Below are 8,264 nucleotides of genomic sequence, written 5' to 3'. Positions count from 1 at the left end.
GAAGTACAGTCGCTTGTCCTATTTCAGAGGAAACCTCCCAACCTCCAAGATCAGGGCAGTCACAGACGGTGGGCGTATTGGTAACTGGGAGCTCTAAAATTGAGTTAAAGGATCCCTTGGGGACGTGGCTGCCAAGGAGGGGAAGAAGGCCACTGTGCACTCCGTGTGGACACCGGGTGACCATTCCAGATGTGGAACGGGTCCTTCCAGACGCCAAGAAGAGCACAGAATGCAACCAACAGCTTACGAGATAAAAGCAAAGCTCACCATTTGCAGCATACTCGACAGGACTGGTTGCAGAATTCTCGTACAGAGCCTAGTGGAGGGTCTGAATCAGAGCCTCAGACGGTTCTGCGACCATGTAGGCTGCAGATTCGTAGACTTGCGCCATAGGTTGGTGGGGTTTCAGGTTCGGCTAAGTAGGTTAGGAAGCAGCTACACGGGTAGCAGACGCTATGTTGCGAGGATTGGGCACCTTTCTAGGTTAGAGGGTCTTGGGTAAACACAAAAACAGTGCAGGGCGATCACAGGAAGAACGTAGATCTAGGAACTATCGGTATAACAGTTTAAATTGTCTTAGCTGTATGGGGAAACTACCAGAGCTCAGAGCGCTAATAGGAAGTACTGCTGCTCAAATCGTCATAGGCACTGAAAGATGGCTGCAGCTGCAGATAATTTAGGTTGAAATTTTTGCCAAGTAGCTAATGGTGTTCAAAAAGGATAGTCTTAATACAGTTGGCTGTTGTGGGTTTGTTGCCGTTAGAAGCAACTTATTTTGTAGCGGAATTGAAGTAGATAGTTCATGTGAGTTGGTATTGGTAGAGGTCATTCTTGGCAACCGGAATATGATAATAATTGGATCCTTTTAACGACCTCCCAATCCAGATGATACAATTTCTGAAAGGTTCAAGGAAAACTTGTTGGTCGTCACTTCAATTTACTCTCGAAATGTTGGTGAAAATACAAGCTTAAAATCGGAGGTAAGCATAATACATTATCCGAAAGTGTGCTAAACGTATTCTATGAAAAATATTTCGAGCTATCAGTTCATACGCTCACTCGAATAACGAAAGGTTGTGAAAACACACTTGACCTCTTAACAACAAATAATCCCGAGGAAACAACGAGCATCAAAACAGATACAGAGATTAGTGAACATAGTGTAGCTGTAGCAAGACTAAATGCCGTAAGTCCCAAATTCTCCAAAAATAAATGAAAAGTATACCTATTCAAAAAAGCAGATAAAAATTCGCTTGACAGCTTCCTCAGAGATAGTCTCCACTCCTTCCAAATTAACAATGTAATTATAGACCAGATGTAGCTTGAATTCAAAGAAATACTATCGACAAAAATCGAGAGAATGAAGTATTCATTCTACAGCGGAGTGTGCGCCGATATGAAACTTCCTGGCAGATTAAAACTGTGTGCCGGACCGAGACTCGAACTCGGGACCTTTGCCTCTCGCGGGCAAGTGCTCTACCAAGTGAGCTACCCAAGCACGACTAACGCCCCGTCCTCACAGCTTTAATTCCACCAGTATCTCGTCTCCTACCTTTCAAACTTCACAGAAGCTCTCCTGCAGGTTCGCAGAGCAGATGCACACCGAGCTCGCACTCAACGAGACGCCGCGAGTAAAGACTAATAAGCAGGGCCACTAAATCAGTAACGTATAAGTTGAATATCGCGTCTCACTGGAGACGTGCTATTGCAGTCCGTGCTGTTGTGCTGAACACTGTGTTCAGATGATGTAGTGGTCAGCACATATGTCTAGTAAGCAGCAGACCCGGGTTCGAATCCGGGTCCAACAAAAATTTTATACTTTTTCCATTGATGCAAATAATGCTCACTGGCAGCTAATGTTTTAAACTTCTTTATCTCATCTCCCATCGAAGCCTATGGCGTACCTCTAGTTGAAAAAATCTCATGAAATTTGGCAAGAAACAAGGTTTAACAGTCTAAGTAAAGGAAAAAAGTCAGAAAACTGTTAATTTTTAGGTATACCGTCCAAAAAATATTTCTTTTGACATCTGCTAAACGACCTTAATCATAAAATTAAAGCATTCTTAGAAGTATTGTAATTTCCGGGACCGATATCTTACCAGTACTAACGTAGATAATAGGTAAATTATTAGAGATTTTCGACTCCAGGAATGGATGAACGGTCTACATGGATAAATAACTTTTTACGGAACCCTCTACTCGCACCTGCCCAATTTCTTAAACTATTTTCTCACATCTCTGTGACGTCCCGTTTGTATTTTGCAACAACGTGTGTTTAAGAATGTTGAAATATTTATAAGTCGGTAATTTTTATGCCGAAATGGAAATTATCGATATTCTGAAGGTAGTATATATGAAACTTGCCTTCAGTAGTGGAAAAAACACCAAATGTAGCAAATCTGATATGGCCGGAAGGCACCAAAGCAGATTGTTATCTATAAATATAGAACATCTGTCCCATATGCGACTGCTTATCTCAATATACGTTTAGTGTGCACATTCTCAAATAAAAATGAAGCTTCTAAAGAAAAATATTGATGATAGACATGTAAGCCAGGGGAAAGCAAAGATGAGGCTCAGACGGAAGAAATGATTATCAACGAAAACGTAGTGAAATCTGACTAGACGTAACTGATAGTACACCACTCATTCTCTAAATATCGTGAGACCGATTGGACTTGTAAGTCTTAGTCCTATCTGCCCTTTTTCCGTTGTTTCCCAGTGTTGCATGCGAGCAGAGAACACGAGATGAAGTGTAAAGTATTGGCTCCCTTCCTCTAATAGTGACAGGCTTATTTACATAGCTGAAAAGGTCCATGAACTTATTCATTAGCATAAGGCTGAAATAACATTTGTTGCACTCACCAATCGCTAGGGACATCTTCCATGGAACCATTACAGTCCAAACCTTCATATTTCTGGAGTTATAAGAAGAATTTCTTTGCAAGGAATAGTAAAAAATTAATCGATCACAATTCAAGATTTACAGCTATAAAGAACATTTAACCTGAAACTTCCCGGCAGATTAAAATCATATGCCGGATCAGGACTTGAATCCGGGACTTTAGCCCTCCGCATGTAAGTGCTCTACCAACTGTTTTCTTTATTTTTTCGTTCTATTTCTTCGTCACTTTTCGTCATTATGTTTGTGCAAATGTCGCATGACAGCTCTTTTATTCCACCATGGATGAAAACTTCACATTCTTTTTTATGTTTTGATTTTTTTTTTATTAGAGACAATGGTGAAGCCCCCGACCGAACACGCGTTACTTCCGTCTGTAGACCTCCTACCTTCAAAACTACTTCTGCGTAACCTGAGGAGCTAGCCGTCTGGGAAGAAAGGCCGGTGAGACCTGCTTGGATAGCTCAGTTGGCCAACATGGCTTTAGCGACCGAGCAGCGCGGGCATGTTGTGTGTTCCCATGTGCAGTGCCGGCCGGTTCCCCTTATTTACTTCCTTCGGCCGACACTAGCGCGACGCCGTAGCTCAACAAGATCATGGCGAATCAATACCGACTATCAACACTGAAATTCGCTCATGGAAACGACTTTGCTATATCGAAATCACTCGATGTCGAGCCAATATCACGGCTGCCGATATCGTCGGAATCCACTCTTCGATTGTAAGTAACACGGTCTATGTGAAACTTACTAACGACAGGGTTCTTCGAGACACGAAACAAGGACTATGCTTCTTCCACGCAGACGGAGGATTTGAACTACCCTTCGAACTCCTGGTGGCAGACGTCGCCCCTATGATACAGTAGACGACCATGTGGCAGAAAAGTGGAGCCAATTTAAGACGTATTGCGGCGGGGCGGGTTAAAATATTTTTGTCTCGAAAATTCGTCGTACTGTTCATATTAAATGTCCACCTACCTCAGTACGGATTCCGCTCGACGTCCCTTCACTGTGCAATCGTAGGCACTTACTAGACGTCGAAAAAGCAGCGTTGAAGAAAACGTCACCTAATTACCCAGTAGAGATCGCGTGGCTAGTCGGCTGCTGTGACCGAGCAGTTCTAGTTGCTTCAATCCGGAACCGTGCTGCTGCTGCTGTGGTCGCAAGTTCGAATCCTGCCCCGGGCATGGATGTGTGTTATGTCCTAAGGTTAGATAGGTTGAAGTAGTTCTAAGTCTAAGGGACTGATGACCTCAGATGTTAAGTCTCATAATGCTTAGAGCCATTTGAACCGCGTAACTCTAGTGGTGGAAACAGTTCCTGATAGTACTTATTTATCAAGATTTTGGGTGGTAATATGGTGTATTTTTTACTGAAATACGGGTCTTAAAATTTCAAGACCAATAATGTTTATTGCTTAATAACACACGTTTAAGGCTATGAAGTCCATATTTAGTGAGATACTATTCTATCATTCTCAGTTTCGAGTCAAACAACAAATTTCACACGCAAAGCAGCCAGAAAATGGCACAAGTCCGACCCATTCATGTTTGCGATCTCACAGTCTCTGATTTAGCACTATTTGTAAGTTCTACATTCGGTCTCATTCAGTGGTCTTATATAAAAGACGTGCTCGCCAAATACTCCATAAATGATAATCATCTTGATGTTGAAGCTTTTTCGTCTGTGTTTGCTTCAACAGTAACGTATGTTTTGAGTAGGGCCCACCATAAATGAATACAGAATATGGAATTTTCACTAAGGCCGAAAGTTCACACGCTAGTAACTTTCCAACAAAACAATCCAGAAACTTCAAACTTCATCAAAATGTTCGTAACTGCGACAGCTTTAGTCATGACTCGTACTAAACACGAGAACTCAATATTTCTTCATTTTACTCATAATGAGCACCGTGACATTTAGCATGACCTTCCGCGTCCGATAGTTGGTGATCGACTCTCTCGATGCTACTCTATTCTCTGCATATCTAACTTACGGTGCGCGGGAAAATCTTAATTCTGACTGGCTGTTAAGTCTGACTGACCAATGAGAGTGATCCTTCTAGATCATTCTCGTGGCAAAACTTCCCTTAGCCAATCACTAAACAGAAAGCCATTGGCGTCATTCCAAATGAAAATACTAATATATTGTTTAATAAAAATGACCGAAATGAAAAATAATTTTGAAATTAATTTAGAAACGTATTACACTTTAGACTGCTATTCTGGCAGCTCTCTTACAAAAGCATGCATACCTTAACATACGTCATCAGTATCGTGGTTACCATACAGATTTCCCACGGTCCAATTTCGTAACGTTTTACAGGAAGTAGTATTAAATTTTACCTATGTCTCACATACACTCTCTCACTTATTCCCATTTATATACACAACAAAATAATAAACGACTAATAATTTTGAATGATTTTTACACTTTGAAAAGAAGAGTAAAAGTTTTGCAAAGAAAAATTCCAGTTATATTATTTTTATACATTGAGAACTCTGGATGACTTTTAATGATAACAAAAGACAAACTGTTATTGTTCCTAACTGCGTTTTTAGCCCTAAGTGTCGGTTTTCTGACTTTTAAGTAATTCTCTCAAGCTACGAAACTATAATAGGTACAATTTTGAAATTTTGACAATATCCTTTACTGAATGACAAAAGATGGTATACCAAGTTTGATCAAAATCGGTTAATAATTACCACGCAAGCGTCAGCTGCGAATGATTCATAGCTGAGGCCTCTTCCTGCAACCTCCGTGATACACGTCTGCTTGTTATACTGTACTGAATGTTAACTGGTAATAATTGGCTACGTTACAGTATCCAGTACTCAACGGCATACCTCCAAAAATGACGGTGCTGGGCCATAGTCATTTATGACAGCCTGTGTAAAAATTTTTCCAGTTGTAGCAAGGAAGGTCTCTTACGTCCCGAGTGCCTCCAACGTCGGATCATACAACCTCCACCAAAGGACGTCGCATCTCCCCACTTCCACAGACCCCTACCATTTTCCAAGTAACTTACGCGGTGGGCCTCACGACATCTCCGACCGTCTGGACGCAACGGACTGCTGTTGCAGTACCGGAACCGTCCTCCGCAGGTCAACACTGGTCCAATCAGTGAGCCTGGGCAGTGGCAGAACTCCATCCAATGCCATCGATACCACTGGGCAATGCAGGCACCGCCGACAGAAGGATGGAAATCGATGCACTTTCCATAGCAGCGGAAGCCTTTGTCCCGGCGAGGCGAGTCAATGCCGTAGTCCGACACGGAAGGCCACACTCGAAAAAAATGTTCTCCAAAACGCGGAAAACTACGTCGTAGCACCACGTCGGAACACGGCAGCTCCCACTCGCAGCAGAAACAACTAATCCTCCAAGACGCCGTCTGTGAGACTGACACCATTGGCATCGACTCCATCCCTGCAGAACAGAGGGCAGGGCGGGCGGAGCCCGTCTGTGTGCCAGTCCTCTGAGGCGAACAGTGATCAACAGCAAGGTTGCATTGCAGGCTGCGAAGCCGCTCTGTTCCTCCAACGATCGTGTGGAACGTGAGCAGACCTGCCCAACCACCGCACCGCCAAGCTGACCGCGTAGCTACGATGAATATCACCATGGTTAACTCTGCTACCAAGACCCAGCTTCTAAGAGACGCAATGCGAGCCACAGGAGTCGACTTTGCATTCCTGCTAGAAGTGCACGCAACGCACGTGGCACTTGCCGGTTCCACGGAAACTGGCGTGGCGATTTTAGTGAGTATCGGTATCGAAGCCACCGACATCACACCACGACGATTAGCTTTCACGGCATTTGACACCCATGTTATTAACTTTTATGCACCGCCGGGCACCACAAAACGTCGTGACCGGGCTAGGTTGTACTCCACACATTGCACTCCTCATTCTAGTACAGTAAGAGCACAGTATCTTCGCTGACGATTTTAATTGCGTCCTTCATCCCAAGGCCCAAATCCTGCACTACACGCCTTGTCCGGAACTGGGTATCGTGATTCACCATTTTCATTTGTCCGACACTGGGAAAAGAGATACACGGTGACAGTTCTGGACGCAAGCATCTTACCAGTCATTTGGCGAGCCGACTGGATCGCGTATATGTGTCACAAGGTCTTACACATGGATGGTGGCCATCGGAATGTGGCATCTGTACTTTTATAATCACAGTGCCTACATCTGCACGACACATCTCGACACTCAGCAAGACTAGCTTTGGAAGATGGATACAACACCCCTCCAGGACCCGGACTGCCCTCGACAAGTTGCCGCTACGTGGACCAACTGTGAACGACCCTGCGCCGAACCGACTGTCGGCAAGTCAGTTATGCAGGTTGGCAAGGTCACGGCTGCGTATCACTGGTAGACCCTGGGCTTCTAATATGCGGCGCTCAGGGACCACGATGGTCTGTTCTCATTACTGGAGAGACAACGAAAATGAAACCGAATTAAACCTCAAATATTGTCGTTGATGGAGCGCCTCTTTGAAGGCGCTGTAATCCACTCGCGACGACACGACCGAACAGCGGAAGGTGTCTCCACCGTGCACCACACTGTGGCGGAAATGTACCGACACCGCCGACAGTTAATCACATGCCTAACAATACAAGAAGGTCGGTCTTGTACGACCCAAGCAACCATATTGCAAACCACGGAGGATCATTTTCGTCATCTTTGCCAGGAAAGAGCTGTAGTTTACGAGGTTACTGTCGAAGCTTTACAACAAGCGACACGCACTATCGATGGAACAACGGCGACGGCATTACTGAAGGAAGTCTTGTTTGAGGATGTGGACGACACATTAATCAAAGCTGAGGTCAACCAATCTCCTGTGCCCGATAGATTACCAGTCGAGTTTTACCGGACCTTCCGTGATATCATGATGCCTCGCTCGGTTACAATGTTCCGAGTGCTCGTGTCACTGGACTGCGTCATACCGCATTCCTTCGTAGAAGGGTTTTTCATACCAGTACACAACCCAGCAGAAGAAAATAGATGTCGCAGGGGAGGGGCGGGGGAGACACGAAAATACAAATGGCTCTGAGCACTATGGGACTTAACATCTATGGTCATCAGTCCCCTAGAACGTAGAACTACTTAAACCTAACTAACCTAAGGACATCACACAACACCCAGCCATCACGAGGCAGAGAAAATCCCTGACCCCCCCGGGAATCGAACCCGGGCGCGGGAAGCGCACGACCACGAGCTGCGGACCACGAAAATACAAATCGTAGCCAGCGACTGATGGCACTTAATATCGGTTGCCCCGACATGCCACCTACAAGTGGCGATTGTTTCCATTGACTGCAATCGGGCTTTCGACAGACTGGAGCACAACTTATTGCT

Source organism: Schistocerca americana, chromosome 2, assembly GCF_021461395.2.
Source record: "Schistocerca americana isolate TAMUIC-IGC-003095 chromosome 2, iqSchAmer2.1, whole genome shotgun sequence".
NCBI classification, from domain to species: Eukaryota; Metazoa; Arthropoda; class Insecta; order Orthoptera; family Acrididae; genus Schistocerca; species Schistocerca americana.
The sequence above is the reverse complement of the archived record's forward strand: the minus strand, read 5'-3'. Positions refer to the sequence as shown.